The sequence below is a fragment of the Harmonia axyridis genome, chromosome 3 (assembly GCF_914767665.1).
Source record: "Harmonia axyridis chromosome 3, icHarAxyr1.1, whole genome shotgun sequence".
Taxonomy (NCBI): domain Eukaryota; kingdom Metazoa; phylum Arthropoda; class Insecta; order Coleoptera; family Coccinellidae; genus Harmonia; species Harmonia axyridis.
In genome coordinates this window covers 19,164,065-19,177,700 of record NC_059503.1, presented here as the reverse complement: position 1 = coordinate 19,177,700, position 13,636 = coordinate 19,164,065, and positions in this window count along the sequence as shown.

Here is a 13,636-nt window from a genome sequence, read left to right as displayed (position 1 = left end):
AATTTATGATTTGTTTCCCTTTTCCACGACAGGTAATAATTTCAAAGCAGGAACTGTTGAAGTTAGGTCCGAATGCGATTTCTCGCATCAGTGACATATTTTCGCAATCTAATGGAGGAAAATCTGACTGTCGTTGTTCTTTCCTCTACTTTGAATTTATACAAGTATTAATCTGTAGTGACTCCGTATGCCCGAGAAGTGGCATTGCTGACTTCACAGTTCACGTCATGCTCTAGCGAGGCATCGGTGACTTTATTTGAAATCCTCGTATTTGTTCAGTCATCTCTCCACAATGGTGCAAACGGGTGTGTTTTGGGCATAGATTCCTGGATAGCCCAACTGATGAGTTTAACAATGATGTCGGGACGAAATACCATGATCCCTAGAGAGAGGGTGCACCTACGTCAATTGGCACGAGAAAGCTTTGCCAAAAACCTCAGAATGTAAGTATCGAAATAAAAGTTTTAGCATTTTGATCACCAAGTTAAATAGATTTCCAGAAATGTTATGCATATTTTGTTTCAATCAAGATTAATTTTTTTTTTCAAGAAATACATAATATAAAGAAATATCATGGAGAAATTGAAGTACTGAAGTAGTTTCATCTGCTTAAAACTGATCATCCCGAAATCATTTGAGTTGTCATAGTTGGAGATGAAATTTTTGAGCTCGTGGATGCTGTTGTAACTTTTTTTGTTGGCTGAACACGCAAAACTGTGACGATCCAATGAAAGATGTTTCAATGCATAAGGCCAAGCTAATATTCATAGATATGACTTTTGTATGTATGTAGGGTTTTTATATCGTTGTCTAGTGGTTTATATCAAAATGCCGCCGGAACTTGACTATTGTTTATTTACACTATGTACAATTCAACTTCAATTGAATATACAGCCACTGAACTTTAGTCTATTGTCTGATTATTCGAGTATATCCATCTATATCTAACGTCGAATTATCTAACTAGCTGCGTCTAATATATTTTACTTCTAATCATATGCGTCCATCACGTCGGATTCTTACTATGTCCGTCTATTCTCTAACGTCGAATACTAACTATGTCCGTCTATTCTCTAACGTCGAATGCCACCCTCGTTCGTCTGTATCGTACTCCAGTCTCAGTCTTAAGTCTCAAGTACCTCTTCCCCTTACGTCTCCCTATATCGATAAAAACTGCATGGTCCACCGTTTTAGGATCGATCGCGTAGTTTTCGTATCGTCAAGTAAGTAGCGTATCATTCAGTCGGGTGTTAAGAATTCGGATCCCACATGTATTATATCAGCATAGTCATGACAACAAAATTGCCATATTCTGTTCTCGTAGTTTCAAGATGAAACTGATTGTTCGGTATATGTTACCTGTATAATATACAAAAGGATGAAGTGTGAAAAGGAGAAATTGTTCTCCCGAAAACAACCCGGGGAAATTTATGATTTGTTCCGCTTTTTCACGGAAGGTAATAATTTCAAACCAGGAACTGTTGAAGTTAGGTCCGAATGCGATTTCTCTTACTAGTGACACATAATCGCAATCTAATGAAGGAAAATCTGACTGTCGTTGTTCTTTCTCTCTACTTTGAATTTATACAGGTATTAATCTGTAGTGACTCTGTATGCCCGAGAGGTGGCATTGCTGACTTCACGTCATGCTCTCGCGAGGCATCGGTGAGTTTATATGAAATCCTCTATTTGTTCAGTCATCACGCCACAATGGTACAAAAGGGTGTGTTTTGGGCAGAGATCCCTGGATAGCCCAACTGATGAGTTCAACAGTGATCTCGGGACGAAATACCGTGATCCCTAGAGAGAGGGCGCACCTACATCAATTGGCTCGAGAAAGCTTTGCCAAAAACCGCAGAATATAGGTACCGAAATAAAAGGTCTAACATTTTTATCACCAAGTTAAATAGATTTCCAGAAATATTATGAATATTTTGTGTCAATCAAGATTAATTTTTTTTTTTCAAGAAATACATAATATAAAGAAATATCATGGAGAAATTGAAGTACTGAAGTAGTTTCATCTGCTTAAAACTGATCATCCCGAAATCATTTGAGTTGTCAAAGTTGGAGATAAAATTTTTGAGCTCTGGATGCTGTTGTAACTTTTTTTGTTGGCTGAACACGCAAAACTGTGACGATCCAATGAAAGATGTTTCAATGCATAAGGCCAAGCTAATATTCATAGATATGACTTTTGTATGTATGTAGGGTTTTTATATCGTACCACTACTGGTTTATATAAAAATGCCGCCGGAACTTGACTATTGTTTATTTACACTATGTACAATTCAACTTCAATTGAATATACAGCCACTGAACTTAAGTCTATTGTCTGATTATTCGAGTAGATCCATCTATATCTAACGTCGAATTACCTAACTAGCTGCGTCTAATATATTTTACTTCGAATCATATGCGTCTATCACGTCGGATTCTTACTATGTCCGTCTATTCTCTAACGTCGAATACTAACTATGTCCGTCTATTCTCTAATGCCACCCTCGTTCGTCTGTATCGTACTCCAGTCTCAGTCTTAAGTCTCAAGTACCTCTTCCCCTTACGTCTCCCTATATCGATAAAAACTGCATGGTCCACCGTTTTAGGATCGATCGCGTAGTTTTCGTATCGTCAGGTAAGTAGCGTATCATTCAGTCGGGTGTTAAGAATTCGGATCCCACATGTATTATATCAGCATAGTCATGACAACAAAATTGCCATATTCTGTTCTCGTAGTTTCAAGATGAAACTGATTGTTCGGTATATGTTATCTGTATAATATACAAAAGGATGAAGTGTGAAAACGAGAAATTGTTCTCCCGAAAACAACCCGAGGAAATTTATGATTTGTTCCGCTTTTTCACGGAAGGTAATAATTTCAAACCAGGAACTGTTGAAGTTAGGTCCGAATGCGATTTCTCTTACTAGTGACACATTATCGCAATCTAATGGAGGAAAATCTGACTGTCGTTGTTCTTTCTCTCTACTTTGAATTTATACAAATATTAATCTGTAGTGACTCAGTATGCCCGAGAGGTGGCATTGCTGACTTCACGTCATGCTCTCGCGAGGCATCGGTGAGTTTATTTGAAATCCTCGTATTTGTTCAGTCATCTCTCCACAATGGTGCTAAAGGTTGTGTTTTGGGCAGAGATCCCTGGATAGCCCAACTGATGAGTTCAACAGTGATCTCGGGACGAAATACGAAATCCCTACCCTAGAGAGAGGGCGCTTCTACGTCAATTGGCTCGAGAAAGCTTTGCCAAAAATCTTAGAATATAGGTACCGAACTAAAAAGTCTAACATTGTTATCACCAAGTTGAATAGATTTCCAGAAATATTTTGCATATTTTGTGTCAATTAAGATAATTTTTTTTCAATAGACACATAGTATATAGAAATATGATGGAGAAATTGAAGTACTGAAGCAGTCTCATCTACTTAAAACTACTGATCATCCCGAAATCATTTGAGTTGTCTTAGTTGAATAAAATAAATAATATGATCTCCTCAAGGCTAATGACCATAGCAGTCGATGCCTTCAAGTGAAAAGAAAAAAAATATATATAATTGGGTAACACCTGCACTTGGTAATGAATGATGAAAATACAAAAAGAAGTACGATTTCCAAGTGTAATATCATACGATATTAATTATCTATCTGGTTAATGTATCAACAAAAATGACATCAACTTAACCATTGTCGAATACAAGATTTCCACGCTATTTCATAGGAATCATAATCGAAAGTAAACCATGGAGAATGTATGTCATCAAGGGAGAGTAGCGATATACCGGTTTCACCCTTATTAGGGATCATCAGTACCGCGTAACTCAACCCAAGATGACGAACTAACGAAATAGCTGGCATCTTATTGCATAGAAATTCTTGAGCTCGTGGATGCTGTTGTAACTTTTTTTGTTGGCTGAACACGCACAACTGTGACGAAATAATGGAAGATGTTTCAATGCATAAGGCCAAGCTAATATTCATAGATATGACTTTTCTATGTATGTATTTCATCAACATAGTCATGACAAGAAAATTGCCATATTTTGTTATTCTCATAGTTCCTAGTAGAAACTGATTGTTCGGTATATGTTATCTGTATAATATACAAAAGGATGAAGTGTGAAAAGGAGAAATTGTTCTCCCGAAAACAACCCGGGGAAATTTATGATTTGTTCCCCTTTTCCACGGCAGGTAATAATTTCAAACCAGGAACTGTTGAAGTTAGGTCCGAATGCGATTTCTCGCATCAGTGACATATTTTCGCAATCTAATAAAGGAAAATTTGATTTTCGTTATTCAATATATCCTACCTTCGCCTGACGCGGAAGGATTCTGGCTCGGAAAGGCGAATCAGAAAAACCGACGGAAACGAATGATGCATACTCCCGAAAAGCGGCTCCCAGAGGAGTCCGGGACTGCAAAATGACTTCACATTAACGTCCGACTGTCGTACGTACGCTGTCTGTCCCCCATCCGGTTATTTCGCATCTTCCAATCAAATTGGATTTGCGGACTCGACGTTCCTCTTCTACTACAATAATTTCGAATTTACACTTTTATGAGTTCGAAAACCCTTGGATGTTTTCTCTCTACTTTTGTTCGATGTGATAAATCAACGCCACCGCGGCATGGGAACGAGTTAAATCCATCAATTCTGGAGTTTTCCGGTTCAGATGAGATATGAGTGAATGAATAAATCCCTTTCCTGAATTCTATTAAGTACTCGTGAGAGGAGCAAACTTCTCAAATTTTTCGACACGACGAGAGAATTTTTCTTTATGCAAGGGAATTCCTCGTTGAGGCACTACCTACCTTATGAAAAGTCGAACAGTGCAAATCCGTACCTAGAATCAAAATACAGAAGAGGTCGGTTGGGTAGAATAATACACCAATGTCTAATTTTTTGAAGGAAAAAAAAATTATGAAAAATAAGGCTGCTAATAATCTATTATACAGGGTGAGTCAAAAACGTGTAACGAGCTGTCTGGGGGTACATTAAAAAATAAGTATAGTTTGATGAATAAAATTTTGACCCAAAATGCATATTAAGGGAGATATATCCTTGATAAAATTTTGAAAAAATTCACTGCATTACTTCTAAACAGATAATGCCACCAGATTGAAATTTCGTGCCACATTGTTTGTTGTTGAATTACATTTTTTTATTGCACTTCTACATTTTTGATATTATTATAAGGGGTGTTTATAGAGATTGTTTTGATAATTGTGTTCGTTTTGATGAAAAATTTAAAGTATTTGATGGAGCAAAAAAATTACATGAAAATGTACTCCTATTCAAATACAAAAAATTGAACCGTGTTCGAGATATTTGAGTTTTTATAGTCACGTGACTTCAGATGATTCATTCATTGATAACCAAGTTGTCCCACAGAAATCGTGTCTCACCCTCTAAAAACAACCTTATACAAACAATACTAGAAATGTGGGAGTGTAATAAGAAATAGAATTTAACAACATACAATTTCAATGTGGTTGCATTAACCGTTGGAAGTTATTGGGAGAAATTGTTTAAATCTCATTAACTTTGGAAGGATATATCTCCCTTAATATGCATTTTGGGTCATAAGTGTATTCATCAAACTATACTTATTTTGCAATGTAATACAACCCCAGAAAGCTCGGTACACATTTTTGACTCACCCTGTATATGTTATAATAAGTGAGCCATTACAGAAATATACATTTTATTACAAAATCAAATTTAGTTTTTCAGCTTTCTTTTCAGCGAAGACATAAAACACCACCTCGGTGTCGATACCAATCTGTAGTGGACTGAAATGAACCCCTCAATCATCCTCTTCTGGAGTTTTGAGACGTTTCTGAGAATACAGGGTAGTCCAGATAAATTTTAATTTTTTCATGAAAAAGAAATTGCTATAAACATATATCCTAACAAGCCTCGTTTTTCGAGAAACAAGGTTTTGAAGTTGAAAAAAAAAACAGTTTTTTACTATACACTCTAGTGTCATTACAATCATTGTTTCGATTGTTAGGTATTGAAGTTTTGATAATGCAATGTTTCGAATTAGGTAAGTGTCTCCTGCCAAAATTATTTAGTGGCGTAGATTTGATTATCCTTTTCTTATTGAAAATCTACACCACTTTATCTTTCAAAAAATTGTTTCATTTTTTAAATCAACTGAACTTCATTGAATTAATTATTCGTTGATAAATGATAAAACTTTATTTCATTTATAAAATCTCACACACATTTAAGAAGTGACTCGTGAAAAGATCATTCTGAGTCAAATATAGACAATTTCTCAATTTTTATTACCATGAAAATCGTTTCGTCATGCCTTGACTTTCTCCATGTTAGTATTCGGTACTGGGTACTGTTCTACTCACCTGAAGAAGTCATGGTAGAACGAAACATAATGTTACAATTGTTATAATTGCAATATGAATATTCGAAATTAAAAAGTTCAAAAGCATGTTTATGCATACTGTAAAGTATAAAAGTTTTATCAGATAGATTCTTACACAAAGTTTTCATTATTGGGGCAATACCAAAACTGTCATATAACATAGAAACATCGTTCAACAAGCATTTTCAGAACGGGAAAAATTCATTTTATCATTCCCATAATTTTTCGAGATATAAAATCATAATTCACCAAGCTGCCAACTGCTGCAACAAGTATGACGTGTATTTTTCAGCGTTCTGTGTATAGTTCCTTTCCGAATTGTTATTAAAAGTTAGAAGATGTATTGAATTAGTTCCAGACCCCTAATTGCTTTATAAGTCTCATTAGTCTGTTATATAGCGGTTTTTATATTAGGTTCGGTGTCTCAGGCCATTGCGGAACTCGTAAAATTTGTCAAAACTTGTCATAAACGTTTTCGAGTAACATAAATGACATAATGTTAGTTCTTTTTCTTAGTAGCATAACTTCAACTAATTCTTTTTCGATTGATTAATTATTTTTGTGGGCGAAAAATGTTTCAGCACAATTCGCTTGTCTCGGTTCTCCGAAAGGTCGACAAAGACAAATTTCGTTGTGTCCTATAATTCTTCTCAGCTAGGTGTTTATTACAGAAATAATATAACACTTCAAACTAGTAACTATTTTTCATAACTTATTTATATTTTACTTATAAATTATTCTTCATCACGATGATATAAAACAAAAATTATTAATTTGAAATAATGATTCATCGTGTAAAAATATCCGATAGAATATGTATTATATATTGGGATGACAAACAATTTTTAATTCCAGAAAAAGTACCTCCTCGAGCGGGAATCAAACCCGCAACACCTGGATCACTAGTCCAGCCTCTAACCGATGAGCTACCGAGAAAGCTAAAAAGTAACAACTGCATACGGAGAAGCCTTTCTTCCAGAACCAAATCCAAAATTCAATCCGAATGTCCGGTTCCTTTTAAAAATTGGAACGCCTTCTTGGGGATTATTTCGTCAGCGAAATGTGATATCAGAGATATATGTTAGTATTATTTGCAACATAAAGTCGTACTTTTGTACATCCAGATCAATGTGTCAATATGACCTTATTAACCTCTTCAATTGAAAATATTTTTACTGAAATATGGCATAAATGATGAATGATTAACAATTTTTTTCGATCCTTTCCCTATAGAATTCAAGGCTCTTTCTTATTTCCATAAAAAAATATCCTTTAAAATTCCATTTGCAAATTTGATAATCTCATGGTAGTTTCGACAATTTACTCATACATCAATATCGAGTAATAATATATCATTTATAATGTCTCACTTCGAATATCAGCCAAACTTTTTCCTCATCGTAACTATCAATCATCCTCATATCTCTAAAAATTGTGTTCACAATAGCAGCGAAAACTCGATGCTAAATAGAATGCAGTAGCAAATTCGTGGAAGTATACTTCTTGAAACTTTCCGAGGACTTTCAGGAAATATTGGGATTTAGCCGAAATGAAACGTCAACAAACCTCATTTATCTATCTATTGACAGCTTCTTAGAATCTGAAAACAAAATTTGCATCGGTAATGTGAAAATTTCCAGAGCTTCATCAATTTTTCAACGCTGAGCTATCCACTGAGCTCTAATGAATTAATAAATACTCATTCAAGCAATTTATTCATTTCCTTTCACAATCTAAGCTTTCATGCAGAAATAAAAAAAGGTTTTCATTTTTCAGAACTTATGAAATAAGTTATGAACGCACGAAAATTCAATTGAATAGAATGAATCCTAGAATGCAATTATTGAATTTATTATCATAAAATATTCTATTTATTATACTATAATCAGCATCAATAATGGGAAATATATGCTGGAAGCATTACATTCTATTCAATGAATGAAATTGAATGGATTATATTCGAATAATATTTCAGTCTACAATTTGATTAGACGAATCGATTGAATAGGTGCTTGAAAGCAATAACTTCAATGAGGGGTTTCAGAAAAAATAACCATAGAATTCTGGCGAGGCTCTACAGTCTACACTAATTATGCTGCAGAAAACACAGAATGAATTGTTAAATATTAGACCTCATTCTCCTGAAAATTTATATCAGGAAACGCGAATCCTGGATGTCAGGTGACTGTTTATCTCCCAAAGCTTGAAAATAATGTTTTTTTGTCACAAAAACTTCAATCGTAGGGCCACTAGATGAATTAAATGTAGGTACTGTGAGGAAAGACTTGCTTGTGACAACATTCAGGAAGTTCATTTCGATTCTATAATCTCCATTCCAATTGAACTCAAAATCGATCAGAAACATCAAATATTAAAAAGAAGTACAAAAAATTTCCTGAAAAAATTTCTGAGCATTTAAATTTTAGTGTGACCATTCGATGATGGTTAGCTGTTGTGAATAAGATCCTGGCGCGACCCCTTACCTTAAGAGCTCTATGGTGTGGCACATGCTATGTATCATAGAATTGATGAAGGCCATTTTGTTTTACTGCTATATCTGGTTTTCTATTTCGATTCAATTCTTGTGAGAATCTGAATACGTCGTTTTCAATTTTTTTCTTTCTGTTGGTACATGTATATAATTGCAAATTCTTAAATCGAATACCACGAATATACACGAATACACTCCCTAGGTAACATGTTCGGAGTGCAAATATATTTTAAATACTACATATCGAACTTCTTACTTGTGATTTTGAATTTACTGTTTTTTTGTTCTCAGTTAATTAGTGTAACTTTCTGTCTGTTGGTCATATCTTCAATTGAGATCATGTTTTATAACTGCATTTGAGTAAATAAATAAATGACGAAACAATAAAAATTGCAATCTCAGCCAATTTGATTCATCATTTGATTTGAATCATCAGAATCCTATAGCAGAGCGAGGTGAGTTTTTTGTGGAACAGTTAGGTTAGGTTAGTTAGCAGAGCGGTTAGGTTTATGTCTCAAGCGGTGCCACTCTTCCGAGAATTGCGCAACCTTTGTCGCCATCTCTCGGGGAGCAAAGAATCACCAAATTGTATATTGGAGTATTCTTGAAAAAATAGACTTTTTGCAGTAATAACATAGGTACATATCTTACCCATTCATTTGGAATACGTTATCGCCTTTCCTTCTTCTGTAGGTATTTAAGTTATTATTGCTAATATTTTGTATGATTACGATAGATACAAACATATCAAGATAGTTCCGAGAAAATTTTGATGAATTGATTACATTCTTAAAACTACCTAAAATTGAAAATAAAAGTAATTTCTTCGTGACAAAATAACCGAAATAAGAGTTTTGTTAAACCCTCGATCAGCATTCAATGTTTGTTTAGGTTTGAACACTCTCATTCATGAAAAACCTAATCAATTCCATTAAAAATCAAATAATCGTTACTTTTCCGAATGAACTTGGATGATTAGTGTAAATTTGATGCAGTATTTCCCCATAAATCAAGATCATGATTTCGGTCTGGGCAGTTTTCAGAGGCAATAGCAAAATAAAATGAATTTATGTGCAATTTAGGTCGTTAAAGGAATGAACTGGAGATTGAAATAGGTGTAGGGATTTATTCAGCAAGGGATGCTGGGACGTAACTGAGAGGACTTAGAGAACACAGGTATCTACCAGAGCGTGTAGTGTTTCATTAGCCGAGACGGAAACAAAGGTAATTTATGATATCATAGTCCCTACAGAAGTTTCACCTGGTTTATCCGTTTCCTCTGATGTAGACCGGATTTTTCTTCTAGGCCTCATTATTATTGCATGGATCACCTTGAGGAGATAGGGGCTACGATGTCCTATGTGATTTGCTCGCATAAGAAGATTAGGTATTATTATTTCACTCATCGATCGGTGTTGTTAATAATTTAGGTGGAGGGGTCATAATGGAAATCCTCATCAATTTACTATCATCGTAGAGCTGTTATGAAATCTGATTGTCTGAAATAATTAATTTTTTATGAAAAATGCATTTGAATCGAGCAGTTATCCAATTTCATATTCATGCAATTTTTCACGAAATGAACCTAGAAGATTTTTGCTAGAATATTCTTCTGAACCTCGTTCTGAACACAAATTAAGGTATAATTTTTTCTTGTAACAAAAATTAATCAAAATGAGGAATGAATGCTTGATACTTCCAATTTATCCCCGTGATATATGCTTTAATAGCCAAGTCATTCTACAAATTTTTCGTCTCTTTATACATAATGGCATTACTATTCATAATCTAAAAAATCGAAAAGAATCAATGTTTCAAACGAAGAAAATAAAATTTCCTATGTATATAACCAAGGAACTGTACCCACAGCAGAGCTTGCCATTTGAAAGATTTCATGCCTTTAGCATATTTCGTTTCTGTAAACGGGGGACACAAAGGATAGATATTTACCTCAACTGCTTCATTAGTGAGTTGAATTCAATCGATTGAAACCAATCTATAATCAAAATTCGAGGATTTCAGAAATTGGCTCAAAATGAGAGACTGATTGTTACTTGGTGAATTTTATGTAATTATTTCTTATTCTGAAAATATTTATCTCGAAATATCAACAAATAATCGGTAAAATAAAATAAAACGGAAATATTAATTTTTATGGTTCACATTTGAAGAAACAAAAGTTTGTATTATACCCGTAATTTGCAATTAAGAACAAATCATTACACAAATGGATTTTTTTGGAAAAACTTCATCTAAAATTTTACATGTTCATATCACCATTTATGAAGAAGTTATGAGAACTTTTCATTTCACGCAATTTTCCAGTTTTCTCTTATAAGTTGAAAACAGTTGAATTTATAAGGTTGAGTTATCACCAAATTAATTATCTCAAAATTTGAGCCCGATCCATTTTTTATAGCTCCAAGGGATTTTGAGATCCTCTCATTAGACAATGAATTTTTTGACATCCGACAGATGAATCATTCTTGAAGGAATATAATCAAATTTTCATGGAAAATGGTAACAGTGCTTTACCTGGCTAGTTCCGGGACTTATTGAGTGAAATGTTATGAGATCTCCTATATTTCCATACATATTTATGTGGCCTCTACGGGAGCAGTTGACTTCACTTTTTTTTTTTTATTAACCCCACCCTTGAAACACATCTCATTCTTGAAAAAAAATTTGTTTTACAAACTAACTGATTAACAAGTTATGATATTCCCTGATGCATAGGATACGATTTGGCTCTTTTTATAATTCACATTGCTTCAAATGAGGAAGTATATATAAAATAATGCGAATACCTTGCAATAAACCGACAATTTAGGTCGACAAAACTAGTCTATACCTTTCACAAACCCATTAATTTATGTATACATTAAAATATTCACAACTAATACAAATGAAGTAATTAACATTCATCAACACGAAAATCGCTGGAACATAGATGCCAAACGGTTCACATCAACATTTTCGAACGATTGAACTAACAGAGATGAAAACTGCAGAATAATTCAAGGAATAAATAATTCAAAGAAGATGTTGACGATATTTTTACCGGCTAGGTCTGGGATTTATTAAGTGAAATGTTATGAGATCTCATATATACCCATATACCGTTCGGTGGTCTCTAAGAGCACAATTGACTTCACGTCTTTTCTTTATTAATCCAACCTTTGAAATTGTTAGAGACATTTCCTTCTTAAAAAAAAAGTTTGTATTACAAACTAGACCATGAATAACTATTGCTCTTAAACAGTAATGATATTCCATGATGTAGAGGATACGATTTGGCTCTTTTTATAATTAACATTGCTTCAAATGAGGAAGTATCAAACCGGAAAATAATGCAAATACCTTGCAATAAACCGACAATTTAGATAGACAAAAAGAGTCTATACCTTTGACAAACCTATTAATTTATGTATACATTCAAATATTTCCAACTAATACAAATGAAGTAATTAACATTCATCAACACGAAAATCGCTGAAACATAGATGCCAAACGGTTGACATCGACATTTTCGAACGATGGAATTAACAGAGATGAAAACTGCAGAATAATTCAAGGAATAAGTAATTCAAAGAAAATGTTGACGATGTTTTCACCGGCTAGGTTTGGGATTTATTAAGTGAAATGTTATGACATCTCATATATAGGTACCCATATACCGTTCAGTGGTCTCTAAGAGCACAATTGACTTCACGTCTTTTTTCCATTAATCCAACCCTTGAAATTGTTAGACACATTTCCTTCATGAAAAAAAAGGTTTGTATTACAAACTAGACCATGAATAACTATTGCTCTTAAACAGTAATGATATCCCATGATGTAGAGGATATGATTTGGCTCTTTTTATAATTCACATTGCTTCAAATGAGGAAGTATCAAAGCGGAAAATAATGCAAATACCTTGCAATAAACCGAAAATTTAGATCGACAAAACGAGTCTATACCTTTGACAAACCCATTAATTTATGTATACATTCAAATACTTCCAACTAATACAAATGAAGTAATTAACATTCATCAACACGAAAATCGCTGAAACATAGATGCCCAACGGTTGACATCGACATTTTCGAACGACCGAACTGACAGAGATGAAAACTGCGGAATAGGTAATCCAGCGCCCTAATTTCATGAAATTGAAACAAATTCCTTTAATTTAAATGGAATGTGATCAATATGTGTTATTTGCATCCCCCCGAGTGGGGCCCTCGAAGGGAGAAAAATGATTGAACTGCGGGTTGGCGACAGTTGATAGCTGAATGTATAGGCGCCAGGTGGCCCAGCAATTCGTAGCAAAAGGCCGACATTAATTTTCCGGTGTGTTCATTCGTCACTCCGTCGGAGGCTGGAGGACGACTTGGGGTGGGGGAGATGGCATGATTCCTGGTGAGCCGAGCAGCCGATTTCTGCTTGACAACTGTCCCTTTCCGCATAATTATACATCAAATCATCCCGGCTAGGAATTAACTAAATGTTAAAACGCGCCTCGTTGGGAATTGTCACCACCGAAGTGCGCAGTGTTATCTTTTCATTAAGTTTCCTGAAAGGATCTTATTGGTTCGCTTCCTCATAAGAAACAATTCTAAGAAAAAATGTTTTCATGATTTGGGTTTGAAAATGTTACTCTTTTTTTTTATTCACGTTCCTGAAATCTTATACAGGGTGTTTTTAAATGGAGAGATCTTAGGAGATGATACTTCGACGGAAAGTAATAGGAGTCTTTCA